General features: G+C 37.3%; 1 protein-coding gene across 3 annotated transcripts in view; it reads left to right on the top strand.

The window, feature by feature from the left end:
- The window catches only part of LOC120631357 (MAGUK p55 subfamily member 5), a 211,221-nt gene that overhangs the window by 10,423 nt on the left and 185,388 nt on the right, over positions 1-15,410 (top strand). For 2 of the 3 annotated variants that reach the window (XM_039900878.1, XM_039900877.1), the window contains exon 1: positions 1,826-2,016. The exons of the other annotated variant lie outside the window; for it this stretch is intronic. The gene's annotated coding sequence lies outside the window, so the exon portion shown is untranslated. Of the gene's footprint in view, positions 1-1,825; positions 2,017-15,410 lie in introns of those variants that run through there. 3 annotated transcript variants of the gene reach the window in all.

Here is a 15,410-nt window from a genome sequence, read left to right as displayed (position 1 = left end):
TACCGGGTATATGCTTCCCGATTTAATACGATCGCATTGCTCTTTCCCTCCTAATGCGATTAAGTCTAGAAAGAATGGCTTCTTCACAACACAAGCGTAGCATATCCATCAACAAAACGTTAACTTAACCCTTATGTGTAGCGTATTATGATCCATAATTGAATAACAATGCTACTTAGCGTCAAAAATTGCTTTAATACTTCCCCGGACGAGCTCTCTCACTGTCTACTACTACTTAAACTACTGGCAAACAAACAGACACATTTACAGGAATTTGCAATATATGAGTCAATTCGAACGGCACATCTGTAGATTAAAAGTCTCACAGTAAAACAAAGAGAGTTGTTGACTGCGACATAGTTCTAAAGTCTGTTAGCAGTCGCGTAGTTACAACTGTGTCGCAGGTTGCGTACATTCGCGGTATAGTACGGGCCGGCTACGTAGTCGCCGGTCGTGTAAAGCCTTTGAGGTTTCGCTGGTGTTGCCAGCGCAACTCGATTTGCCTCGTTAGTGGCATTATTGTGTGGAAATTGATTTACTTACACGTGTGAAGTCTAAAACTATGTTGTTTTAAATACATTTTCCTTTATTAATATTAATCGCTTTCTAGTTTTATTGTTGTTTATAAGTTTTTAAGTAATTTTATGTATAATATGTTTTTATTATATCATCAACATCATAGCATCCCACTGGGCATATTTCTAATGAGAATCGGGATCCTCATTAGAAATCAGTGGTTCTAGAACATAGAACCTACTGCTTTTAAAAAAAAAATATATAATTATTATTGTTATAACGCGGGTCAGTAGGGTAGGGTTAGTCTTTATTTTCTCGGAATATAAAATACTCTCTGTCCATCTCAAAGATAAAAAATGCAAGATATCAAGCTATCTCTGTACCATGCTAATTTCCTTTTAAATATACGTGGTTCAGAACAGTCGTAACGAAACGAAACATTATGCAGAACTCTCAGGCATGCAGGTATCCTCACGATCTTTGCCTTTACCGTTGAAGCAAGTGATGTTTCAATTGCTTAAAACGCACATAACTTAGAAAAGTTCGATGTGCGTACTGTACTGTATATCCTTACTTAACTTGTATATACTTACTAACAAATGCGAAAGTGTCTTTGTTTGTTTACTTTTCTTCCTTAACGCACTAAGTTATTAATTAATTTGTTTTTTTTTCAAAGAGTTAGTTAAAAAGGCGGAGAGTATAGGCTGCTTTTAATTCCAGGAAAATAAACGGTTTCCACGGGAGTTGTAAAAAACCGTAAAAAAGGGGGACAATAGTTAGTACAACAATATTTATTGTAAAAAGTCATAAATAGACATATTTTAGCAGGTAACTGGCAAATATTATGGTGCAGCTAATATGACACGGCTCGCAATCACGCGGTCACACAGACGTTATCGTAGATGGTCACATAGACTTTCTCGTAAATAGGTCACACAGACACATTGCTGACACCGTATGATTAATAGCACAATCACCACTTTTGCCAAAAGCTTAGTAGACAATCGTTAAAGATGGCCACAGTCTGAAAAACAAGTCACTAAGAACAATCGTCATTTCAGCTGACAGATCGAACAACGTCACCACGTGGGCTAGACTTTTGTATCGTACCACTTCTGACTGATAAACGACTAAGACACCGAGAGGTATCTTTGCATCGTTCGAGTCCATGTAGGACTCATTGTAAACAATCATAATCCAACAAGATTCCAATAAGAAAATGGGTAAAATTAAATAGGTTGTGCGGCAACACCGTTCAAAAACCTGTGCGAGTGAGAAAGAGCATCGATTCAGGTTGTCGAGTCACCGTCCGCGGACTAACCGGCTCGACGTTATTTTAACTGAATATTATTGTTAAAGAAATTAGTATTTTGTCGAAAAATACAAAGTTTTAGCAGTGCTGTGTTGTAGTGGTCAGTTCGACTTAGTGGTCAGTGGTAGAAAGTTGCTGGTCAGGTCGGGGTGACTGAACTCCGGGTCGCCGCCAGTGCAGCATTTTGTGTTCGTACCTATTCTTGACAGTTATAACTTTTTTTTAATGCTCTAACTAGGATACACACTCAGGTGATTCAGTTATAAGGTTCTTAATTTTTTTAACTTTTTGATAAGTTCCCTCAGGTATGTCTCATGAGATTTAAATATTTTCTTTGGATGAAAAGTTGTTGAAAAGTTAACACACGATATAGTCTATTTATGTGCTATGTTTCATTCAGATCAGTTCAGCCATTTTTGAATTTTTGATTAATAAACTTTCAGACATAAAATAAATTTATACTTACACTAGCTGGATAAAACTACATAATTAATGGATAACTATAAGACAAATGAATGAAAGATTAAACATTATACATTAAACATTAAACAATAAATATACTATGACAATACACACATGCCATGTAGCCCCAAAGTAAGCGTAGCTTGTGTTATTGGTACTTAGATGACTGACGAATATTATTATAAATAAAATACTTAGAATATACATATAAACACCCAGACACTGAAATCATTCATGCTCACACAATCATTTTCCAGTTGTGAGAATCGAACCCACGGCCTTGGGCTCAGAAAGCATGGTGGCTGCAAACTGCGCCAATCGGCCGTCGTTACAAAAGACATGACATTAATATAGTGTACTATAGTGATACAGCAGGGCTAGCACGGGCAGGAGAAAAAAATTATATCCCCCAATTATATACCCTGACAAGGGATATAATTAATGTGACCACCAACTAAAGCACTGGAACAGGAAATAGGAGAACTTTACCCCCGTTTATTATTACACGTATATTATTTGAATATTATTTCCATTTGTGCGCCAGTGCTCTGAGAGTTGATAAAGCTGTGGGGGAAGATAAATATTTATCCTTTCCCCGGGGAGATAATTGTCTGCTGCCCATGCTAGCCAGCAAATAAACAATGAATAATGAGTGATATAAAACTGACTAGGTAAATACTTGAAATTAATAGTTTTAATAATACCAAATACGAAGTTATGGACAAGGCAAGACTCGAACTTACTGCCGTCTGGTAGCCTTGCCGTGGAAATGGGAGGCTTCACCTTCGGAATCAAAAGTCATTCCTCTAAAGTCTTCAATATAGTTGTTGCCTTGAACAGTATATTTCTCTTACCTGTTTGTCTATACCAGATATACGACCAGCCTTTTAAAACAATCCCTTCAAACCTGAACAGCTGTTTTTAAACCTTTCGCCTATAAAAACTGTCTACCTTTACATCCGTAAATCTTTTTATAAGTATCGTAGATATATCTGTAAACAAATTGTGAATGTGGTAGTGTGTCTGCCGGCATGGGTTTTGTTAGAATTTCATGAAAAAATTATTTAAGACACTTTTAAGTAAGTAGGTTTTAGGTACCTTCTGACATTACCCAGCTACGCTTCGCTATGGTTTATGTGAAACTTAATAATGAAAAGTATATACAAACTTTCTTATTAGTACGATGATATGTAATAATTGCAAAACAATCCGTCGACTTCTTTTCGAGTTTATTGAACGGATTTCGGTTTCTGGGTTATTATTTAAACAGATATAGATAATATAGGTATGCACGAAAATAAATATTTCATGCGGACGAAATAGCAGGCAATTCATTTTACATTTTTTTTATTTTTTTTATGTTTTTATTAAGGACTAGACAACAGCCGATACATTAAGACCTACTCTAATTAAATATATACTCGGTTACATTATAAGTCATCACTACATATATTTTACACCTATCTGTCAATATAAACAAATTCAAACAACATTTTATAAAATTAATTGAACTTTTAATATCTACATTAAATGGTATAGGAAAAAAAAATTAATAATAAATAAAATCTAAATTAAAAATTAAATTGAGAATTAATTTAGAATTAAATTTTAATAAAACAGCTAACCTACTAATGGACCAGTGCAATTATTACTAAGATTACTTTACTAATATTGGAAATGCGAAAGTATGTTTGTTTGTCCTTCACGTCCTTATTAAGCAACCAATTAATTGGATTTTTGGCATAGAATTAGTTGAAGGAATGTACAGTAGGTAACATATCCTACTTTTTATCACAGGAACATAAGCAGTTCTTACGAAGTTTGTAAAGAACTGGCAATGACAGCTAGTAACTTATAATAAGCGAATGACTACTAACAATAAATAATCTTAAGTTATAAATATTCATGTCTTCAATCAAGAACTTGTACCTACCACGATTTTAATAAAACACAAAACGATGAAAAAAAAAACATCTATCTTCAATTAAAAGCTATTATATATTCATCAGCTATCTTAGTACCCATAACACAACCCATAATACTACGCTTACTTTGGGGCTAGATGGCGATGTGTGTATTGTCGTAGTATATTTATTATTTATTATCCATCGGGGCCACCTGTTAAAGCACGGGAACATGGAATGGGAGAAGTTAACCGCCGTTTATTATTACACAAATATTATTTAGATATTATTTCCACTTGTGCCCCACAGTGGCGTCCTTCAATTAAAAGCAGCAAGTAATAATAAAAGCCACGGGGCAGTACTCGAACGGGCTTAATGAATAAAAAAAAAACAATAACCGATGTGATGGCAAAAAACCGGTCAACCTTGGCTCGGGGACCAGCATTCATGCGCTTCATATTATTATGATTTCAAAATTTCTCCGTCAAAAGCCTTGAGAGGCATTCCGCAGTTTTCTGTCCAATACTTGCGAAGGCGGTGTTTTTCTTTTTTTTTCCCAGCAAAAAATGCATATCACAAACTAGCTGTTACCCGAGATCTTCAACGCGTTTATTACGATTTTTTTTTTTACAAATCCATTGGAAACCGTTTTCCTGCAGGGCTAGCAGAGGCAGGAGACAAAAGTTATATCTGCCCATTATAAAAACCTGATAAGGGATATCCAATCCATTCGACGGCCGAGTGGCGCAGTGGGCAGCGACCCTGCCTTCTGAGTCCAAGGTCGTGGGTTCGATTCCCACAACTAAAAAATGTTTGTGTGATGAACATGTATGTTTTTCAGTGTCTGGGTGTTTATCTGTATATTATAAGTATTTATGTGTATTATATTCATAAAAAAATATTCATCAGCTATCTTAGTACCCATAACACAACCCATAATACGCTTACTTTGGGGCTAGATGGCGATGTGTGTATTGTCGTAGTATATTTATTATTTATTATCCATCGGGTCCACCTGTTAAAGCACGGGAACATGGAATGGGAGAAGTTAACCGCCGTTTATTATTACACAAATATTATTTGGATATTATTTCCACTTGTGCCCCACAGTGGCGTGCACTTCATAAATGCACAAAAGCACTGCCTACCCTAAAATTGTTTTTTTTTTTTGGAGGATTTTGGCTATTTTATGCAATTTTCCTGCTGTATGCATACCCTGGTAAGAAATCCAGTGCACGCCACTGGTACCCCAGTGGTCTGATAATTGATAAAGCTGTGGGAGAAGATAATTTTTTATCCTTTCTTTTTATGCTAGCCGTGCTGGGATAAAGAAGCCTACGTCACTCTACGTCCTCAGTAATAACTCTATGCGATAAATCAAGTCGATTAGTTGGTTAGATGAGGCGTTAAGGAAGGATAAACAAACAAACCCAATTTAACATTTATAATATTAGTAAGGATTATATTCGAGCTAAGTTTTTTAACCTTTCAAACCTATTCTTAAAAGCCTGTCACAGTTTAGATTGTCTATGGGCTGAAGTAGGTGTCTTATTAAAGTCATATCGGTGCATAGTGATGATGACCAGATGACCGAAGACGTAAAAGAACACGGTAATGCATTTTATGATGTAAATTTTATCGTTCGTTTTTGCGTCACAAATTGTAGATAAGAATTTGGTACGACTCGAATACAATAAAGAAATTACAGTCATTAAACGACAATCGATCTCTGAGACCTTCCTCCAAGAAGATTATTTATATTTAAAGCAATATTCCGGTCGAGAACAACGATCTTAGGTTAGGTAGTACTAGAATTTAATAAAGACATAGGTTAGGGCCAAAAAAGCATGTGATCTTATTATAGTCTAGTACCGATGTAGAGTTCGATTTTAAGAGTTTGGTAGGACTAGAATGTCATAAAGAAATGGGTCATATTGATGTTGTCATTCTACGACAATCGACCCACTGAGCACGTCTACTTTCGTCCTCGAAGGTTATATCGATCGAGAGCAGCGGTGTAACTAGTTTAATTGGACTAGAATAAAATAAAGAAATCAGTGCCAACAAAGCATGCGATTTTATACTGTCGTTATTTTCTACGACAATCGAGTCCCTGAGCTCTCCTTCCTTTCACCTCGAAGGTTATCTAATTACCGATTTAGAGCAGCGGTTTTGAGAGTTTGGTAAGACTTAAAATATTAATAAATAAAGCAGTGCCAAGAAAGCATGCGATCTTATATTGTCGTTTACTACGACAATTATTGACTCCCTGAGCTGTCCTTCCTTCCACCTCGAAGGTTATCTAATTACCGATTGAGGGCAGCGGTTTTTTGAGTTTGTTAAGACTTAAATTCACAAGAAATCAGTGCCAAAAAAGCAAGCAATCTTCATTTAGTCGAGTATCGATCGAGAGTAGCGGTGTTAAGATTTTGCTAGGACTAGAATGCCATAAAGAAGTAGGTACGGTACGTACGAAAGTGCCAAAAAAGCATGTGATTCTCATACTGTCTTATAATTCTACGACAACCGACCCCGTAGGTTATTTATATACCCATTGAGAGCAGCGGTGTTAACAGTTTGATAGAACTGGAATGTAGCAAAGGTACCAGTGTCAAGAAAGCATACGATCGTCATATCATAGTTGTCATTTTACGCCAATCGATCTCCTGAGATCGCCTTCCTTCCTCTAAGAAGGTAATTTAAAACAATGTACCGATCGAGAGCAGCAGTTATGTGTCGAATGCTACTAATGACAATAGCGTGACTCCGCAACACGCCGTTACGTCAAGTGTGATTCAGATAATTGTGAGGCAATTGGACGCATGCGGATTAAAACAATACAATCTCTTCAACGCTATAAATCACATCCGAGGTTGAAGAATGTGTGTCCTCTATAATCCATAAAGATGAAAGGATTGAGTAGGATTGCTTTTTTATCTGGATAGAAGATCTCGAGAGAGTTAAGTCCTAGATGACGGATTACTTCTTCTTGGGATCGAGGGCATAAAAAATATTAAAGCGAAAGTTGGGTATCTTAACCCAAGCAGCGTTGCATTATGTTTGCGTAAAATGATTAAAGCACGTAGAGTCATTACAAACATACATAGTTGATGTTTCAAAAGTGCTTATAAAGCAGGCCTTCTTGATATAAATGAATTTTGAATTTTGAATCGAAGTATTGAGTTGGCGAATTTTATACCATATGAGCGACTATAAATTCCAAAGCGATAAATAAAATGCTCCAAAAATGTGTTTCAAACGCAACCTTGTCTAAGAGTAAGCCTACAACAAATCTAGCCGGGTCTTATTTATAGGACTCTGATTGAAACAGACGTCCAGACAGACATAAAAAGGACATTTTCGTCCAAATAATGTCTGAGCGTTCGCTTTGCTTGAACAATTGTTACATTGTTTGAATTAATTCTTAATGACTCATGATTCAAACTGGTTTCACCATCAGGAAAATCTAAACTTTAAATGCTTAGCACACCATCCATAATTTATGTTTGATTCATTTGAATTATTTTCCGTTAAGTTTGGTGACATGATACCTCGAGTTATACCTACCTCTTTCATCGTAGGATCCTATGAGAGACGAAGGTTTCTAGCAGAGTACATCCAAGTCAAAATAGAATATTTTTCTTTAAAATAGACCCATATATGGCACTTTTGACGGCCGATGGGCGCAGTGGGCAGCGACCCTGCTTCCGAGTCCAACGCTGTGGGTTCGTCCCACAACTGGAAAATGTTTGTGTGATGAACATAAATGTTTTTCAGCGTCTGGGTGTTTATCTGTATTTATGTATATTATTAATTAAAATATTCATCAGTCATCTTAGTACCCACAACACAAGATAAGCTTACTTTGGGGCTAGATGGCGATGTTTATTTATATTTTATTACAACACAAAGTAGTGAGATTATGGTGATAAGTAGATACATTATTAAACTTTAAACTAAAGCTACGAGTGTTCCAAATACGCCCTGGTTTATGAAGAAGCCAACAACAAACTTAGCCACGTTTTCTTTTTGTAATCAGCATTTAACACTTTCACAAAACTATTTAAAGAGCATCCTAGTTACAGCAATTCCTACCCAAGCTTTTCTATTAAATTCAAAACCAAATTTAAAAAAATGAATGAATGAATGCACTTTTATTGCACTCCAAACAAAGAAAATTTACAAAATACAAATCTAATAAACCGTTAAGGTAGAATGTACAATTTGGCGGCCTTATCGCTATTTAGCGCTCTCTTCCAGCACGGCTAGCATGGGCAGGAGACAATTATCTCCTCGGGGAAAGGATAAAAATGTATCTTCTCCCATAGCTTTATCAACTCTTAGAGCATTGTGGAAATAATATCCAAATAATATATATATATGTGTGCTTTAGCTTGTGGACACGTTAATTATATCCCTTGACAGGGGATATAATCAGGGGATATAATTTTTGATCATTGTTAAATGTTTATTCCATGTACCTGCGCAGGAGAGGTCACCGAAATTTTTGTAACAGAACTACAAAAACAAACTTAAGAAATCTAATTCAACTTACGCCAGACTTGGCACAAACTGAAATAAAACTGGCAAAGTGCGAGTCAGACTTGCGGACGGAGGGTTCCGTCCGCAAGTCCTGAGAAGTAAACCTATCAACAGCTGTTTAATTTTTAAACGCTTTAATAAAGACATTTTTGCATATGGCAGTTTTGTTAAACCGTACCGGAACGCTAAATCGCTTAGCAGCACGTCTTTGTCTGTAGGTTGGTAAGTAGCCACGGCTGAAGCCTCACGCTAGACCAGATATCAAACCCGGGCCCTTTAACTTAAAACCACAGCGCTGCAACAGGGTGGAAGTTGTACTCAATAGTCCCAGACAAAGGGACATCAGGGTCTACCTTCGACCCTGGGAATGCTAAAGGAAATCAACCTCTCTGCGACGTTCCTACATGAGGTCGGGGATCATTCTTCCCGGGACGAGCTACTTGTGAAAGGGAGGCACCGGTGCCTTCCTAGGAGATCCTGGAGCCTCCCAATATGTACTGAGGCTGGCAACCGAGGTGGTTTTATTGGGTAGAAATCACCACATAACCCGAATTCTCATGCAGAGAATCGGGTATCTTTTAAAAGATTTCCCCCCGTCAAACAAAAAAAAAAAGGATGGAAGTAGCACAAATAGAATCATCTTTTAGCATTTTCGTGTAACTCCAAAAACGTTCTAAAACAAACATGACGACCTAGCTGCGGAACGGTTTGCCTTGCAAAAAGTACGCCTGCGATCCATTTCCGGTTTCAAATTATCGGCTTTTAATTGACTTTTTTATTTTAAGCAATTAAAATATAACTTGCTTCAACGGTGAAGGAAAACATCTTTTGGAAATTTTCATTCTCAAGAAAAACGACTTTGCAAGCTAAGCTAAGACATATTGTACTGTCAACTAGGTAGAATACCCCTGCCTGCGCTAGCCCTGCAGGAACCATTCAAAAGATCTTGAGCTGATGAAAATGGGCCACATGGAAAGCATAGGTACCATCCAAAACAAAAAAAAAATACTTTTCAGATCGGTGTGTAAATGACAAAATTCTGAGCTTACAAACTAAAACAACGACTGAATTGAGAACCTCTTACTTTTTGTAAGTCGGTCAGAAACATTGAAAACAGATAGATATAAGTATCGGTATGATCCGATAAATCGATGTCAGGCACTCTTCAAACAAAAGCAAGCGTATATGTTTTGAGGACTAGACTCATAATTTGGTAACACCTTTTACTTTTTGTACCATGTACCGTTCTATCAACTCAGGAATGTATACCTGACAACTCACCGAATAGTAAACTATACACGCTGATTTAACCTTTAATCTTTTAGCACAGAGATTATAATTGGTTGCACAAAATTTGTGGCAGACTGTATGGAACTGGTTCCAAAGTTAGCAGAGCACTAAGTGACCAACATTAAAGTGCACCGCATACGAATTTAAACTCTACTCTAGTAATAACAAAGTTCCATTTACTTCGCAGTTATAAATGAGATTGTTTTCTGATAGCGCTATCATTATCAGTGAGCGTGAAGGAATTTATGTTCTATACAGTTAACGTTAAAGTTTACATCGTTGTGTAAACAAATGTGGTTTTTAATCTGTAGTTCTTAGGAGGTTGGTATTAAAATATTATCATAGCTTGTAATGTTGCGGTTTCAATGAGATCTTGGTTTAATTTGATTTTTATTTTCACTTATGGACATTAACACGGTCATTATTCCCGGACACCAGTTTTTATAAGATCAGTAACAAGAGCTTTACTGATCTTATAAAAACAATTAACAAACTAGGACTGCAATTAGTCCTGCACGAGGGTTCCAACTGAAAATCAGCACTGCATGCTGTTATGCTTGGCAGGGCATGTTGGCGATGCTGAGCTGGAACCCTTACTAGGTTAAGCCAAACTAGGTAGGAAGCTAGGAATTATCTTAGCGCTTCTTTTATGTAGACTAATAATTGACTGTCCTGATGGTTTATAACCTGTATATCTAATATCATATCAAACCATTTCCGGCCATTCCGGCCGGTGGACTACCCACCACGCTGGCCCAGTACGGATTGGTGGACTTCACACACCTTTGAGAACAAATTCAAATTCAAATTCAAATCTTTATTTGCTTGATTGCAGGTTAACAAATTTGATCTTATAATAAAACATAACAAGTTCCGGGCCAATCTGCCATTCTATGGCATGAAAATTATAATAACTTAATTATTTTTCTAATTTATACAACATGTCAGAAAATTAAGGTATCAAAATATATAAAAATACGATAATTTAACCTTTTTATTTTAGATATTCGTCTACTGAATAAAATTGATGAAGCATAAGCCATTCAATAATAATTTGACGGCCGATTGGCGCAGTTTGCAGCGACCCTGCTTTCTGAGCCCAGGGCCGTGGGTTCGATTCCCACAATTGTTTGTGTGATGAGCATGAATGTTTGTCAGTGTCTGGGTGTTTATATGTATATTCTAAGTATTTATGTATATTATTCATAAAAATATTCATCAGTCATCTTAGTACCCATAACACAAGCTACGCTTACTTTGGGGCTAGATGGCGGTGTGTGTATTGTCGTAGTATATTTATTATTATTTATTTTATTATTTAATTTTAATCTTCACACATTATGGAGAACACTCAGGTATGCAGGTTTCCTTACGATGTTTCCTTCGCCGTTGAAGCAAGTGATATTCTAATTGATTAAAACGCACATAACTTACAAAAGTTAGAGGTGCGTGCCGGAATTCAAACTCGCCCCCCCAGAAAGTGAAGACGAAGTCCCACCCACTGGGCTTTTCCCGCTTCTCATTTCTTCATATTTATTATTTATTGATATATGCCCATGTCTTGTATGTCGATTGTTTGTCTAGTGATAAACGACTAAAACACCGGGAGGTATCTTTGCATCGTTCGAGTCCATGAAGGACTGAGGTGGATCGATATTAGGATGGAAACTTGCCGATAACCACCCGAGGGGTTGCTACGGCGTCACCGGGGGTGGGGCGAGCGCGAAAGCTCGCCATGAGAAGAGCAACAGGACTCGATGATATCGGAAGTAACTGAGTTGCATCGATAATGCAGTCGTCAATTATTTACCCACTTTATAAATTTACTGTAACTAAATTATAGTACGGTACAGTAAGTATATCTATTTCCTTAAATGTGTCACGGATGGATTCGTGTGCTTTAAGTCAGCCTTATTTATTATTTTATTTACAGCTTCGGGAAGTAAACGTCTTTGCTCGCACTTTCTGAACTATTTATCTCCCTCGGGACTTTTACTGTTCATGCCAATAAATCACCTTCTTACGTAGTATTTTATTAACCATACTGTCAATTCTTATTGAACTATCTGCCAACTGGCTAAGCTGCCTCTTAGTTATAAGTTACGAAATCTTGTAACGGTAATGTAGACGTTAGCAACGTCTAAGCAATTTAGCGTTCCGGTACGAAGTCGCGTAGAAACGGATTAACAGGTTAGTCCGTTACAATGTAAGATTGCATCATCATTTACCAGCAGATAAAATTACAGCAAAGGGTTGGCTTGTAGTGATACAAAAAAAGGAAATGAAAGGAAGAAGGAAAAATTTTAGTCACTTTCAAGAATTTAAATTTCTGTTAACAGTATTAATCGGTCAAGATTTTTTTTATTTATATAATAAGGAAATTTAAGTGACCTTTACATGAAAAAAATTAAATTCTCTTAACTGTCAAATGTATTTCTTGTAGATAACTATAGACTGACAAAACGTCTTTGGGCGCATGTTTTCCAATTTTTATTTTTGTAAAATCATCTTTGGTTATCGAGTATTTTATTTTTTTATATTTTTGTTTCTGCTTTTCTCCTTAAAAACCTAAAAGTCGGACTTGTGACTAGGTCTGAATGATTGCTCGAAACAAGTCTTATAAAAAAAAATTGCTGATAAAAAGCACGCCTATGTAGATTTTGTCTCGCAAATCGGGTTGACCTTTTCTCATACTTATCACTATTTTCTATTTCATACACTTACTTACTTTGTCGCGCATTTGGAACGTCGGAAATATCGTAATCGCCATTATCTCACTACCATGTATCCATTTTCTTTATATAAAATATTGTATGCGTCTAAAGTGTCCTCTTTCGGCTCATTGTAACTAATATGTAAGTTACAATTATTGAGAAAGACCAGCCCAGTTTCCGCGATTTGATATACAACGTGTAAATAAAAACCGAAATTTTACTTCACATGCTTCAGAGGTACATTATTTACTGTCTCTCAAGACTTATATGTGAAACCGAAACGCTTATGGTTATTGAGTAACCCACTGCTATAGTTTTACTAGCCCTAGACTCCTGTCACTTTGTGATGTACGCGTCGCGTAGGGTACGTGTCGGTCTTTTATCTTCAATAGGGTTGTCACTAGTAATGTTTTGAATTAGTTTGTATGGGAAATAAATATGATTCTTTTGATTTAATATTTTTACAGTGTGATTTCTTGTGAAATATACTAATGCACCCTGCAACAGTATTTCGTGATTCGTTTACACGTTGTATACTGAAATTATGAAATAAATCCTAGTTTTACAACATCATAAGAAGAAACACCTTTAATAGATCACGGAATAAAGCCAAAGTAAAACGTAACGTAAACCTGAATCTCGATAGAGTGGTGGGGGTAATGGCTCATTAATCATTTGACAAGTTTGCCCCGGCCACTTACTGAGTCGAAGTTTCAATGGGGCGTAAACAAAAAGGTCATCTTTTCAATAAGCAGCTTCAGGGTAGGTGAAGGGGGTGACTTTTAAGTCATTAGACGATACCTGTGGCTGAGGGGAGTTAGTTCTTAAACTGATTTCTTATTAATGATGTCTGAACGGGATGACTAACCCAGTGGGTAGGACTTCGACTTTACTGTCGGGGGGACGAGTTCGAATCCCAGCACATACCTCTAACTTTTCTAAGTTACGTGCGTTTTAAGCAATTAAAATATCACTTGCTTCAACGGTAAAGCAAAACATTATGAGGAAAACGGCATGCCTTCTTAGTTATTACTTGGCCCCCAGAAAATGAAGCCGAAGTCCAAGCCACTAGGCTACCACCGCTTTCTATACTTCTCCGTAAGGGTCATGAATTATATCACGCGAATGCTGACTGTCTGACTCTGCGATTAAGAGGGTAATACAGCCATACGACTTTGAACCGAATTGTGGCACCATTCGGTTCAAAGTCGTATGGTTGTAATACCACTTTGAACCTCTACCTTTGAACCACTTTGTATCTCCACCTACGTCAGGCAACCGAATATACGGGTGGGTGGAATAGGTATATTAAAACCAAAGCAACGCGTCCGTCTTCAAGTTAGAAGAAGACATATCGCGCATGTCACCTCAAACGAAGGCAAGAAGAGATTATACATACATACATAAAATAACTTTTTTTTATTTAGTTTTTATTCCACTACAAGTTAATCCTTGACTGCAATCTTACCTGGTGGTAAGACATGATGCAGTCTTCAGATGGAAACGGGCCAAACGGCTAGAAATTATGGCAGTTATGTTAATATAACTGCGCCTACTCTGTTTCTAAGCGACATCAGACGCTGACAAAGGTCTCTTTTTGTGAAATAAACGATATAAACGTCGTGTAATAAACGTCCCGATGTTTAATAATTGACAGAGGAATGGTTATCCTTTAAATTTGGGTATAATCCCGGCAATAAAACAAGCATTGTTTTTGTATTATAACCGAAAGGTTATCCGATGGGAAAAGCTTAAATCGATAGTAGGTACACAAAGCTGTCTTATCTCTTTCGTGGAATCTTCTGTATTGAGAATAGAGAACATTATATTAAAAACTTAATTTATTAATACTTTATTGCTTAAAAAAATTTACTCACATTACATATTTTAGTATTAGTATATATTTGTAATTAATAATAAGTTAAAAGGACGTTGTGTTTGTATCATCTTTCCCAATGCGTATACAAGCACTACGTTAGACGACGTCGCTGTTTGTCCGTCATAGCTATTCTAAAGAACGTCGCACTCCATGTGCATTCTTTAGAAGTGCTACACGAGCTTAGCTCCGACCATCGTCCCGTCCTACTCCAGCTAGGACCCCCAGCCGATACTCCCGTTTCGACCAAAACCATCGTAGACTGGAAAAGTCTGACAGACAGACTCAAGACGCTCGAATCTGTGCACCTGTCCGAAATCCCTGAATTTATAGACTCAGTAGAAGATGCCAAATGTGCGGTATCTCATTTTGTGAAGCACATTAGTGAGTCACTGAAGGACTGTTCCCGTACAATTCCCAACGACTTAGGTCGTAGAGAATTGCCGGCGGATGTCCGACAGCTGCTGACACGTAAAAATGCCCAAGCTAGAGCCCATGCCCGCTACCCGACTGACGACAACCGGAGGAAACTCTGGAAACTCCAAAGAAAACTCAGGGCTCGCCTTGATATTCTGAGGAGCGACTCATGGGACAGAAAGCTAAGGGAGCTCACGCCATCCCATACTGCGTACTATGGCCTAGCGAGAGCTCTCAAAGCCGACCAAATCTCAGCCACCCCTCCGCTCTTACGCCCAAATCTCCCACCCGCCTTCGAAGATTCGGATAAGGCCGAATGCCTCGCAGACACAATAGAATCCCAATGCACTCCGAGCAATGTGTCTATAGATCCCGAC

Source organism: Pararge aegeria, chromosome 18, assembly GCF_905163445.1.
Source record: "Pararge aegeria chromosome 18, ilParAegt1.1, whole genome shotgun sequence".
In the NCBI taxonomy this organism is placed as follows: Eukaryota; Metazoa; Arthropoda; class Insecta; order Lepidoptera; family Nymphalidae; genus Pararge; species Pararge aegeria.
Note: the sequence above shows the minus strand (reverse complement) of the source record. Positions and strands in the feature narration are given on the sequence as shown.